Raw genomic sequence first — 15,191 nt, 5'->3', positions numbered from 1 at the left:
GTACTCAAGGAAAATCCTAGAAATCAGCAAGATCAGGAAAAGAAAGGGAAATTTGAACGTAACTGGTTAGGTCCCTATGTCATCATATCAGCTTATAGATCAGGCGCTTATCAACTAACAATCTCAAAAGAAGATGTTCTCGGTGAACCAACTAATAGCATCCATTTGAAGAAATACTACACTTAAGTAGTCTAATACACAGAAAAGTCAAAAAATTAAAAAATTAAAAAATCAAGAAAAAACAAATAAAGAGGTACAATAAAATCAACTGGTGAAAACCTGGCAACGAGCACTATTGTGAGATGACAACTCCTCTATCTATATCCATAGTAAAACATTATCGGCCATGGCCCGACATTTTTATCACAATATCCATCCAGGACATACTTAGCGTAGTCAATATCCTGATTTATCATCATAGCCTTTCACCGCAACTCACCATGGCTTGGTAATCACTGTATATATCCACATTAAGAGGTACACTCGAGTAGGGGTAGTATTAGTCAGAACTTGCAGCACGTTCAAGATGTCGAAACCAGTAGCAAACTCAAAACATCATATCCAACAAACAAAACTCAAACAATCACAAAACCACACATTGATCACTTAACGGGATTCACAAAATATGATGAATAATTTTCTGAAGTATCAAATGTTGCATCTTGCATAAAGTTTTGACTATTTTTGCACTTGAACTTTTTGAATTATTGGATCTTCTACCTTTTCTCAACAAATGCTTCAAGCTAGAGAAAGTCATGGAGACCCCAATATTTTTTAGTTTTCTGTCTGTGAGGCGATCATTTGTATTGTGTTGATACTTGTCTCAAGATGTGATTCATAGGATATCACTAAAGACATGATCCCACATCATGCATACAAATGGTTTAATCTTGTCTATTTATACACAATCCACACTCAGGTCGTCCTGGTTCAATTATACCTTGACACTTGTGCTATCTTGCAAAATCAAAAGTCATGTAAATTTTTCTCAGCTCATTATGGTTCAATTATACCATTATTCTTGTATAAATTTTCAACATATCCCAAAACAAATCAATGCTCAATGATGATACCTACAAAGAAAGCAAATAACATGTGGCTATAACAGGGATGACGAATGCACAATGAGGATGCTCAAAATCATTTAGTTGCATATCATTTTACAATTAGTTGCATATCATTTTACAATTAGTTACATATCATTTTAAATCTTACATCTCACAACATATCATTATCATACATCTCATTTTTAAGATACATCTCACAAACATTACGACATCATATTCATCGCATATCAAAACCTGTGCATCTATCTAAGCATTGCATCATCATGGAAAAAGCAAAAATCATATCAAAAGCATAATCCATAACACATCACATAAGGATCAAAGAAAAATGATGTCATATATATCTAAAAAATGATCAATGTACAAAATATGTGATGTCTATACCAATACAACAAAATGATAAAAAATACAATAGAGACAACGTCTCTCAAGTATGACTATCTCCTGAAGGAGACGGTCTTGCTACAGATGTCCCAGCACCTGCATCTCCAAGTGGATCCTGTCTAGGAGGCCTTATCATGCCTCTACTCTCTGTCCTCAACCTAGTCTCTCGAGATCGACTAGATCTCAACACTATAAAACTCTGCACTCAATGCGCCCTAGGCACCGCATCCTCATAATGTCTCTGATAGTACTTTTCCTCCTTGGATCTCAAAGCTAGCTCTCTCAAGGTGTCTCTCATCGGGCCACCTGTTGTCGCTCTCTGAAAACTCATTGCGAGCTCCTCTGCTTGACCCCGAAGCACTATCTCAGTATCACGCTCTGTAGTCAGCTGAATAATCTGACACAGATGTGCCAATAACTGTGTCTGCAACTACTGCACTAACAACTGCAATGATCTAATATGTGCATCCTCCAAATGCATCAGAATCCGCATCTACAATGGTACCTATGAAGGGGTACCCCTTGTCCCTCTACCTGTCCTCGGTGCTGGTGGAGGTAAAACATCTGACCTCCTCCTCTGGGCCGGTCATCTAAAATCATCATGACCTCCCACCGCTGCTATCACCTCTCCAACTCTCTCCTTACCCCCTACTCTGATAGCTAAACCTCCTCTCCTTCTATCCACCCGCCACATTGCTCTCTCCACCCGTATCCCTCTGTCACCACCATCTTCATCCCTATCTCCTCTCCTCCCCCGATCCAATCTCCCCCTATCCCCTCATCGACCTTGGCCACCTCCTCCACCGTTTCCACCACCGCCTCCTCCACCATCACCTCCACCATCACCACCTCCCTCATCTACCTCCTCACCAGCCTCTTCCCATGTCCCTAGCCTCTTAGGCTGATCATCCTCCTCATCATCAAAAGAACGAATCATCTCAGTTGGATTTGATATCTTGGCCACTGCACGCGCTACAAAGAGTGCTGCAAACTAATCAGTCATCCTTGCATCCACTATCTCAGGGTCATAGTCCCACATCTGGTCAGCTAAGTGGAAGAACTCCTCAACTACCGTTACGCTATCAATTGTGCGTCCCCACTTGGAATATCCTATCTCCATCGAGCATATAGGCATGCTCCCTATGGAATCCCCTGCTGTCGACCATACTGCCATAGCACTCAGCTATGCAAAAACCTCTCAATAACAAAGGGCATCCACCCTATCAGATACCTGGACATATATACATAGGGCATCTCCATCCCGTCCTCTTCCCATACCTCACAACCTATATATGGTCACCAAACGATCATATCAATATCATCCAAAACTCTCCTCTAGTGCTCTAGTTTGCCCAGCTTACGCTGGACAACTATCCCTTGATATCCATATGCGTACACACACCCAACAGGCCTATCTCTGTCCAGCAGTGGCCTAGCTACAAGAATATTCTCCCATGGCCATACCTGTAGCAACGTAACCCCATCTGATAGACTACCATAACCCAAATATACCACCTGATGCAAATCCTTGTATAAGTCATAGCCAGTCCCTTCAACCTATGGTCGGGACATAAGAAACCACCTATGAAACCTGCTAGCACTGATGGTATGGGAGCGTAATCCAAATCTAATAACTCCTACTAGGGGATCTCATACCCACAAACTGTATCATCCTGCAGAATCTGACAAAGTGCCTCAGTCCCACCCTTCTTAGTCTTCTCATAGGGTAGCAATGCACCTACCATAGGAATCCATAGAATCCGGTAATAATCCTCAGGCGTCACTTTAATCTTGCCTATTGCCAAATGAAAGGTGTTCGTATCACTGTGCCACCTCTCAGCCAATGTTGTCAATAAACCCCGATTCATGATAAATTGAGGCATCTCTAATAAAGAGGATAGGCCACACCTCTCAATGATATCCCTATTAGCCTGTGTCAATCATGGTATCAATGACCATGGTCTCAGAAATCGCTCCCATGACTAAACCACTCCAAGACGCTCTTGTCAAAAAGAAAAAGAAGTCCCATATCAGTTTCCTCATCAAAAACATTGATATCAAAATCAAATTCATATCAAAACTTGAAACTTTAAAAATCTAATCAAGTTCCACATCATATCAATCCATTTTCATATCAAATCATATCAGATTGTAACACAACTCAAGTTTCACAATCATATCAACTTGTTAAAAAACTCAAGTTTCATAATCAAATTAACTTGTAACACAACGCAAGTTCCACAATTAATACAGCTTGTAAAAGAGCTCAAGCTCCACATATATATCAACTTGAAATAATGCAAATCAAATCAAAGTCATATCAAAAACATCCATATCAAACACCACATCATATCAAATCAGCATCAAATCAATATCAACTTGAAAAATTGCAAATCAAATCAAGTTATATCAGAACTCATATTGGACAACTTATCAAAACAATGATAGCAGACACGTAGACTGACGATTTGCACCTATCCCGACAAAACTAGGATCAACCTACCAATTTTCTTCATCTATAAATCACACTTTACTAAAAATTTTCCCCTATGCGCTAAACAAACTTGTCTACGTGCTAAACTACTTACTATGTGCTACCCTGTCCTCACAAAGCACTACCAAATCCACCCTATGCGCTAGCCAGATCCTACATGCTACCCCTTTTCTCCAAAGCGTTGCTTAACCTACCCCAAGAGCTAAACTACCCTATGCACTATTTTATCCTACCCTTGCACTAAAAATCTAACCCTATGCGCTAGGTCATACCTACGCACTACCTAGGCCTACCCATGTGACCCCCTAGAAGCCCTATGTGCTAGGTATCCCGTAAGCGCTACCCATTTTTCCCTCTGTGCTACCCTCTGATCCTTGTGCACTAACATAATCCTAAGCGCTATCCTAACCTGTAGATGCGGTACCCTAATCCTTTCAGACGCTACCCTATTTTCTTGAACCCTAGGGGCTACGAAACCTATTGTATGTGCTACGCTTTAACCCCAACGCGCTAAACCGATAAATCCGCATGGCAAAATTGAAAACATGATAAAAAATGACAAAATAAAAAATCCAAAAGGGGTCAAGAAGGTTGACTTACCAGTGGTCCACATGTGATGGGCCTCCGATACCTCCACATGCACTCGAATTGATGAGAACCATAACGAACCGGCATGTTGACTTTTCTCCAAGTGTCACTTTCTCTAAAGTCGACAAGCACAAATGAGACAAAAAGAAATCACTTTTTCCCTTTTATAGGGTAAATACAAATTAGGGCTATATGGAGGAATGTGTAAGTTTGTCGTGGTGTCTCATACAACCCTACCAAACATCATTATCGAGAGATGAATCAATTTATCGCATTCAACATAGACAAAAATTTAAAATGCCATAAATTTATCAAAAATATCCAAATCAAATCAAATGTTCAAAATTTTTGATTCATCTCTTGAGGGGGCATTATTAACATCATTTATCAAATTTGGGGCATTGTTTACCAAATCTGGGACACGACATGAACATCTCAACATAAAAATTAATCATAACTAAATCATGGCAACACATCATTTTATTTGAATCAACATGTGCACACACGTCACTTTAAAGACGGGCAAAATATAGACGTATAAAAATGAGAATATTCCTAAATGAATATTTAATGTTCATTTTATTCTCATTCCTCTATTTAGTTAAATCTAATTTAATTAAATCACCCACATTCTTCTATTTAATTAAATAAATTATTCAATTTATTTAGTTAGATTCACTTAAGCCATTTACATACATTTAATTGAATACATCATTTTATTTAATTAAATCCCTTCTTCTTATTTTTAATTAAATTTACATTTAATTAATAGTTTACCCCAAATTGAATAAATCTAATTTATTTAATTTCCCAACTTGCAACCAAATTGAAATAAAACAATTTATTTTAATTAATTCTATTTTCCATCAACCACTTGCATTTTTCTACATCTCCCACTTGCATCCTAAACCCTATTCCTAATTTCTTCTAGAATCCATCTAATCCTAATCAATTAACCCAAACCCATTCATTATCCCCTTTCCCTAAATTTTACGAGGTCACTTCTCAAATTTGGAGTAAAATCTTCTAAAGAGCACTAAAGCCTTTATCCATTCAACAAGCTAACTTGTTGAATACCCCCAAATTTGGAAGCACTCTTACAAATTTGTCCCCAAAGTCTTCAAACCATTAATGGTTAACTAACCCTTAGTGGCATGATTAGAGACTTTTTGACTAACTTAACCTCCATCTAACCTAGGGGTCTCCTCAAGCATTCATTGCTTTGACCATGGTTATCCCTTTAACCTTTGCACAAGAGTTTACCCCTTGGGTAAAAGCTTTATCCATTGGATAACCCTAACCTAACCTTAACCCTTACCTCCTAAGGTAACCATAAGATCTTCTCAAGCATTTAATGCTTCTTTCATCTCCTCTCAACCAGTCTTATGTGGGCAAGTGTCACCATTTCATTGGTGAAAATTATAAACATGGATTGATAACTTTCAATCTTGACCCTTGATTAACTCCTTCAATCTTGGCCATCCATTGCCCTATTTTCACTATAAATAGAGCTCACATTCCTCCATTTTAGGAATTCATGCAAGCTTTCAGTATCTCATTTATGCTCAAATTTATCAATACATTTAGCTTCTCTTTTTAATAGGAATTAATCTAATAAGCATTTTAGACTATTTCCTTTATCATTAGCTTAGATCATTAACTAGTATATCATGTTAGGATAGTATTGCTACTAATCTTGTCATCTTATAATCTAGTTTATTGTATTTGTAGAATCATGCATAGATAGGATGCATTTCATAATTAAATCAATCATAAGCATCCCTAATTCTTGCAATTCATCATCCGTAAGCCACTTTACTTAGTGATCTGAGAGCAAAAGCATTGGCTTGAGGGACCTTGTGAGATAGAGAACCACGGAACCAACTTTGGGAAGTTGAGTCATTCTTCACGACTCCATAACTTGTACCAAGAAGTCCCGTGGGTGTGTGATCTAGCCTCTTTCAGACCACATTTTTGCATTTTAAGTTTCATTGACCCGCACTTCCCGCACACAATTACCTTTCTCCAACCAGATCCAGCAATCAATCTATAATCAATCTGCATCCAACCTTTCATATATTATCCATTCCTCTCTCGTTTTCAACAATTTTTTCACAAAAAATCTTCAACTCACAAATTCAACATCAAGGAAGATCCCAACACTTATTTCCATTATTTCCTTCTCTATGTCAATGCAAATATTGCATACACTATACATTCTTTCTATTGATTTGTGTGAAGTTGTAAAAATTCCAACACCATTAGAATTTCTCTTACAATATCCAAGGACTTCATTTTTTGGTCTCATAATTCGTTAAATGAGCTCTCTTATTCCTTTCACATATTTTCCTAGTCCCCTTTATTTATATCCCATTTCATATGTGATCTTCAAACCAAAGTTATTTTATAAACATCCTTTATTTTAAACATCACAACTCACAACTGCAAAATTTGGATATACACATATATCCTTGCCTCCAACGTCACCATATTCACTTCAAGAAAATTTAGGTATATTATCCATATTAAATAAAGGACACAAATAACTTGTACCACATGAGATATCACATACTAAAGACTTCAACTTTATACTATCATTTCCTTTTCTAAAGAACTTGAATTGTTTTTAAAAATCTTCATTCTTCTTTTTTACTTCATCAAAAAACTTTAAATTTTCCTTTAATTATCCACTTTATTTTTTTTACTTTATTCAATTGTTTTTGAAGAATGTCATTTTCACATGAATTTTCATAGATATCCTTTCCAAAATTCTTAATAATTTCTATCAATTCTAAATTAGACCCTTTTATATTTCACAAATTCATCTTTTAAAAAATATTTCTCACACATTAAACTTGCATTTTCTTTCTTCATGTTTTTTACATATTTTTCCCATTGACAGTATAAATGAGTTAAAAGTACTTTTTTTATAGACATTTTAACTCTTCTATGCCAATCTAACTTCTTCTAATAAATTTGCATGCATCTCCTACTTTTATTCAATATCTTCAAAGCTATAAAATTATTAATTGTCATTAGAAAAATTCTTCACAGTCATTCAAACTCACAATCCTTTCTATGACTTGGTGGTTTCCTTGATTGGAGATTCTTGTGTCATAACAAATATGCAATCCTTTTTATTTTCTTGAAATCAAACAAACTTTCATTCTCCTCTAAGTGAATGGATCTTGGAAACTTTCATAAACCTCTCAAAGAATTTTGTTGTGACATTATAAATCTCACCCTTTGTCCTCACATATCTCTTTTATAAATAGTGAACGCCATTTAATTTTTTTTATTAATTTACCTTCTTCAATAGCCTCCTTTAACCTTCTTCTATGCTAGTTTATTTAAATCAACAAGGGCTTCTCTTTAACTAATTTTTTTTTAATTACTAGGAGATCTCCACCTTTATTTGACTGCAGTCTCCTCTAGTGGTAAAAAATTTACTAGGAGGCCTTTTTTTTCTTGTCTCTTGCTTCAAGGTATCATATCCTATAATCTTCTTGGTTTTTTACATAGCTTTTTTGATTTATAAATCACAAATCTTGGACTTTGCACTTTTTTTTGGAGAAGTGATTGACTCTTCTTTTGCTGCAACAATTGTTCCCAACAATATTTCTTTAAGTCTATGATCCCTTCACCTCTTTTTAGCAATTTTCTTAAAAAATTTGTCCAATCATCATTCTTCTTAAAACAAATTATCTTGATTCTCATCTATGATCTACCTTTTTCAAATGATAATAAATTGATAATACTTTTATTTTTTAATCTCCTTGAATTCTCAATAACCAGCTCTCCCACAATCTTTGCTAGAATCTTCAACTCTCCTAATATCCTATTATAATATTTTCTTACAATGATCTAATATCTCAAGAGTTAGTAGCTCATTTAAATAGGGAACTCCAACTCTTTTATTGGAGATTAATTAATAACTTTGATGTTTGCCTTCCCTTTTAGCCTAATATCATTTTGGTAGCCACAAGTCCTTTCGATCTTAAAATTCTTGAACCCAATTTAACTTTTCAAACAAGCTTTGATACTAATTAAAAATTCAAATATGAATCCATAGTTCTTTTATCCAACTGATAATCTCAAATAATCATGTTTGACAAAATGAATGGCAACAAGAACATAGATGAATGATTTCTACCCCTTATTAAATATCAAAAAAAATGGCAAAAATAAATCATAGACTAAATTGAAAGAAGGAAAAGTACCCTATTTTGATTATTTAACTATATTATGATATACAATAATTATACTACAACATAAATAAAAAAAACACAAAGCCTTAATACAAATAGAGTTTGTATCCTATTGCATAAATGGATCACAAAACTATTTCAAACTGGTAGATTGACTACAAATCTAAGTTCGCAACCTTAATTCAATAATAAATATTTAACACTATTCATACTTTCTTTTACATGCACTTATATAGCTCCCTTTGTAGAAACCTCCAATGAGTTGTCATCATGAAATTGGATCTTGGATTGTAAATTATCCCCATGTTTTAGAACAATTTCTCATTTCCTCACATATGGTTAGAACATCCAAAATCTAAATATAAAACATCTTTAATATCATTTTCAGCTCTATCACAAGATAAAAATAAATGTTCTAGAGGTTTTTCATCACCTTCTTGATTATAGTGAATACTTAAATACCATCTTTTAATCTTCAATCTCTTCCAAAATTGTTGTACCTATTACAATGTTAACACTAGTTATTTCTCTTATCAAATATGCCTCTACATTTTCCTCTAGAACCACCCATTCCTCTTGAACCACCTAATCCTCTATTGTGTGTTGAATAATTCTAATTTTCACCTCTACCTTGGCCTTGTTCTAATTCTTTATAATTTATAATTTGTAGGAAAAATATTTCTCATCACATTCTCCTAATAAATATGTCAATCTTTCTTCATGAGACATCCAAGATCCAACTAGATGATCAAACTAAAAGCTATAACAATTCTTACTTTCTTCTATGATTATAGAAACATAGTTCAACCTTAGTGTGATATTTCTCAACACCTTTTTTTTAACAAAACCTCATTGTTCATAATTTCCCCAACTATATTCATCTTATTCACTAGATATTTTATTCTAACACAATAGGTATTTATTCTTTCACCTTCTTGCATCTTCAAAATATTGAAACCTCTCTTTAATGTTTGTATCTTGAAAAATTTAACTTTATCACTTCCTTAGTAAGCATCTTTTAGAGTCTTCTAGGCATCCTTAGTTGTCTATGCATCTGCAATTCTTGTAATTAAGATCTTATCGAGAGATAATTTAATATGACACAAGGCTTGGGAATTATTATTCTTGACTTTATTCTTGCCTAATATATCTTTGGTTAGGAGAGAATTCCAATTAGCTAGCCCTACAAAATCCTAATGCAATAATCTCCCACAAATCTTTTCCTCTAAAAAAATATCACATTTTCATGCACCAATAGTCATACTCATTTCCCTCAAACTTTGTGATGAGCATAAAGTTAGAATTTTGACATGATTTATTTTTTGTGTAATTCCACCAACTAAATATTTAACCCAAAATAAAATACCAATTGTAATACTAATTGCTATTTCTAAAAATAGAGGCAAAAATAGAAACACATAGAAATATTTAACATAAACAAGAAATACAATTTTGTTCACTCAAACTTCTCCAAATAGATTACACCATGGCTTGTTGTAGAGGTATTTCCCATTTGGTGTAGGTTGCTTTTAACAACACAAGGGCTATGATTTATTGAGATTAAATTATGTAAATCTAGATAATAAAATGGGGTATTTTTCTTCATACATTTGAAATACGAAATCGATACATGCATTTAAGATTCAACTACATGCAAACTAATTGTTAAATAAATCTACACATAGTGAATAGCATGCATAGATGGATGAGGAGCCCCCAATGGTATGCAAAACTAGAGTGAATGGTGTGCATGGTGGTAAGGCTCATGCATCAATTGTCGACAATAAAATGTGTCAAGGAGGCAATGAGGATAGGCTTTGTGATATTGCTACCACACTATTTGAGATTTTAGTAACTATCTTTTCTATATTTAGCTCACAGTTGAAGCTTTATCTTTAACTAGTGACTTGTCCATCTACTCTTATTGTATAGGGAAGCTCTCAGTTTTTATGTGGCCTTCTATTGTTAAAAACCTATAGAGTAAGAATATGGTATGTAAATAATTTATAGTAATACATATTTTTGGTAAAATCATATGAAAAAAGGGGATTGATCTTGTCTAATTGTGTACATGTCTGAGTAAAAAATTGTGCCAATGAGTGATTTTATTGCAGCTCTCATAGATAAATTAACTAGAATTTAATTTCTTTAAAATTGTGAGGTATTTTCTCTTTAAAACCTGCGACATTATATCTAGGAGCCTCAAACATCTATGCAAATTGTTTTTGTTCGAAAATCAATAGATCTTTGGATTTAATTAGTTTGATTGATCTATTAAATCTAGTGATTTATGCTAAAACATTTGCATGACGCTTTGACATTGCTTGAATGCATTTATGGACTATGAAGACACAAAATAGTCACCATCTATGTGTATCATGATCTTGATAAAATTGTGTGAAAGGGGTGCCACAATCTAAAGGTTATCTAGAGTTATATGACAAAAGGTATTAAGAAGCTTTAAATGCTTCTAAAATTGTCTATTGTTTTCTATTAAGATAAACGGGTTTTGCAAGGACCCGAAATCAGAATACATACAATAAAGATTCAAACAGTAGTGAACCAATTCTAAACAAACAACCAAATGGCCAAAATAATAGGGGAAACACCCCACAACACCAAACCTAATAGGGATACTAGCAACACAAACAACAAAAAACTAACCAAGAGAATGCATGAATTCTGAGTTCTTCATATAATATTCTTATTGATTTCCTCGAGCTTGCATTATGAATCTCATCGCACTCCTCTCCTAGTTTCTACTTCTCATTCTTGTAGAGGGTCTAGTTGTAACCTGCATGGTTTCCCCCTGAGAACTTGGATCTTGATTCTTCTTTTTTGGCTTGGCAGTTGAGGCTGGAACCTTGTTAATTGGGTGGGATTTTTAGACAACAACGTTTATCTTGTTAACCTTTTTTAGACCTTTTGCACTACTACTCATGGCTTCTTTGCTTATTTCCATCAGGTTCATCAGGTTTCCCTTAAGTTCTTCCATGCTTTTCTCCAGATGAACAATCCTTGACTCATGTTTAGTTTTCATAGCTTTGACAAAATAGATCTAGCATTATTGAAGAAACTCAAAACAAAATATTAAGTATTTCAACTCAACATATATTTGTATCTAAAAAAATATTTTGTTTTCCACTAAGTTGTAGGAATGAGGGTCTATTATATCCATCTTGTTTAAATTCCTTTATCGATTAATTGATAGCCATTGAAAAGCTAGTGGATAATCAAGATCTTGTTATGTTGATAATGAATAATTTTCCACCATCATTTGATTTTTTTTGGGTGAGTTCTTACACCTAATTGTATAGACTCAAGAAATTGATTTTAAGAATTTGCCACCAATTCTTTTATAAAAGGATTGAAAGAAATAACAATTAGAAAAAACTTCAAATATCACAAAGAGTGCATTGAATGTATAAATTAAGAAAAGAGAAAAATAAAATAAGTATTCTACTTCATTCAATGAATGTTTAGAGGAAAATAAGCCAATGCAAAGATGCAAGTAGAAATGCTACTATAGTGAAGATACAAGACACTCCAAGAAAGGTTGTCAGAACTGAAATTAAAATCTTTCAAGTGTCCAAAATAGTTCATGGTTCATGAAAATGACACTGAGGAGGATGAGAAAGGAGTAAAATATTACTTTACTATTGTGTCATTACGAAATCGGTCTATTTAGAGTAAAATATTACTTTACTTTTGTACTATTACAAAATCATTCTATTCAGTCAATAACTTGGTATTTTAACTCTATTGTATTTCAACACTATATGAATCTCATAGATTAGAATGATTTTTTTTGTAAAGAAAGAATAGTAATAAATTTGTTTAATTGATGATTTTACTATTCACTTTGTAAATGGAAATAGGAATATTTAAATTACAATGAACAATGAATTAAGTTATAGATTTGAATATATTCAGTATGTACTTTACATGAATAAAACCTACTATCTACAAGAGACATAACTAACAATCCTAATATTTCTCTAAATTATTAAGGAAACAAATGTAGGGTAAGTAATCTTCAAGGTGAGGATGTGATTACCATTAGGATTGGCGAAAAAAGAATTGTATAAGTTGTTCGATCACTAAACAACAAAAATACATGCACCTATAATAGCTAAGAGTATTAAGTAAATTTTGGAATGCAAGTTACGGTCACTTGAATTATTAATACTTATCTATTCTTAGTAAGGCTTTTATGATGGAAGGAATTTCGTACATTTGGAAAAATTAGATTGTATGTATAGGGTGTTAGATGGAAATACGGATTTTAGATTTTGTACACATTGAATTGCACGGTCCTGCCAAGACACCTACAGTGTCCATTACAAAGTATTGGTGTTTCCTATTGATAAGATTTCTAGAAAAATGTTGCTTATTAATTTTGGTTTTAGAAAATGTATTCTAAACCCACCCTCAATATTGCCATGACATAGTGATACTAATTATCTATTTTGATGATGTTGCCATCAGCAGAAGGAACGTGATATATGATATACTTTTGAAATGATATTATTATGGTGTCGAATTTTGGAAAACTAGTCATAAAGTAAGTATACCAAATCTTATTTATCAAAACTTTGAGTGATAGAATATAATCCTGCATCTACGTGCATGGAAGTTGGAATCAAAATCTCAACCAAAATTGTTTACCATTGTTTAGTGAAACAATAAACTAATAGTTTGTTGGTAGTTTGATATAGAAGGAAAATGGAAATTTATTGAAACTAATTTCTAATTGAATATTTTAGTCTTAGGGAAACCATATAGCAAATGCCTTTGTCCGCAGGCACTAGTGAACTAAACATTAATACTTGTTCAAATAAATGTAATATTTGAATTTATTGTAATGTTTGTGCATGGTCAGTCTTAAACAATACACATTAAGCAACAGATTAAGTCTAGAGAATGTTAGTCAATTCTGAGTGTTTGACACTTTTAAATCTAGAAGTGTATTCTTAGTGTGACCACACACCTTAAGCAACATATTAAACCTAGCAAATCTCAGTCAACTCTGAATATTTAACACTTTTAAACCTATAAATGTAAGCTTAGTGTGTGTGATTTAAGCCATTCCATACTAAGATATGCATTTGAAAGAAAAATCTTTATTGATATGCAGGGAAGAAACAATCTGTTACAAGCGACCAAAATGAAGAAATTCTAGATGGAAAACCTCCAGGAAAGGGTACATCTACTGTCACGGACCAAAGTCCAAGGTATAAGATGTTTTGCAAAGAAAATACCCTTTATATATTGTTCTAAAAATTTCTAAATTGTCACAATTGAAATATAGTGTTTTTAGCATAACACGTGACATTCATAAGAACTCACTTCCAATTTTTTTCAGAGATGATTCCAAAAAAAGACGTCGCAGTCAAGATTGCACTGAACCTTCCTATCCTCCTGTAACTCCAAGGTATAACATACTTTGCGAAATGAATAAATTTCATTCCAGTGTTATGAAGCTTAAAAAATCGCAACTAAAATTTTTGACGTTTTTAATCTTCAAAAGCAAGCGGGAGAGAGTTTACGACTCAAGAACCGGCATTGAGGGGAACACAAGTACATTCAAAAAAGACCCCTCTCTGAATTTTATTTTTAATACATATTTCCTTGATGACAAATAGCCAATTGCTTTCGTTCACTTGATTTTTGCATTTACTAATGTAATTCTGTTGCCTGTAGAATGAAGGTAACCAAATACCAGTCATCTAAGGAGCGTCGCCTTTATTTGACTTTGCCCATCTGTGGCAAGTTCACACTGAATAAATGCTCCATATTAATTATATATAGGAAGCTTTTAGGCTACTGTTTATTACACACTTATGCTTGGATTAATTGTTCATCATACTGTAAACAAGTGTGATTGATTAGATGATTCTCCATATTTCCTCACATTATTGGAATGATATTTAGTATTTCTGAATAAGAGAGAATAATCTATTAGATGACTCGTTTATTAATTTTAGAAACCTGTTTAGAATGGTCAAATCATTGGGAAATCTTACCATGGTTTTTGAAGATACGATCGTTTGAATATTGCATTTGTAGACCAAACATATAATGAAAATTTGTGCTCTCATGAAAGCATTATTGCAAATTCCTATTTGTTTTTTAATTTGAATATTAATATGGTATTCATTGCTCCTTTTGAGTATTGTCCCATTATTTATTGAATTTCAGATTATTAAATTAAAATAATTCTTAAGTATAGATTCAAGTCTAGGATTGCAAATGGCATTGCTTGATGTTTTAGTTTTTTTAAATTATATATTATGTAAATATCTTATTAGATTTACGATTAAAAGTTTGGATGAAAAAAGTACAATAGTTTCTAGGTTGAACCTTTCATACTTCTAAAAAGGAAAAATGAAGATATTATAAATGTGTTACAAGACATGATTAATTTAGGTAATTAAGTCTAGTATTGTA

At 33.4% G+C, this 15,191-nt stretch overlaps 1 long non-coding RNA gene across 1 annotated transcript; it reads left to right on the top strand.

Annotated features, from left to right (window-relative positions):
• The first annotated feature begins 14,082 nt into the window (after positions 1-14,082).
• On the top strand, positions 14,083-14,522 carry LOC131856701 (uncharacterized). Its single transcript, XR_009358453.1, has 3 exons — positions 14,083-14,175; positions 14,272-14,321; positions 14,445-14,522. It is a non-coding gene; the product is annotated as an uncharacterized LOC131856701 (long non-coding RNA).
• Positions 14,523-15,191: the final 669 nt, after the last annotated feature.

Source organism: Cryptomeria japonica, chromosome 7, assembly GCF_030272615.1.
Source record: "Cryptomeria japonica chromosome 7, Sugi_1.0, whole genome shotgun sequence".
NCBI classification, from domain to species: Eukaryota; Viridiplantae; Streptophyta; class Pinopsida; order Cupressales; family Cupressaceae; genus Cryptomeria; species Cryptomeria japonica.
The sequence above is the reverse complement of the archived record's forward strand: the minus strand, read 5'-3'. Positions and strand labels throughout refer to the sequence as shown.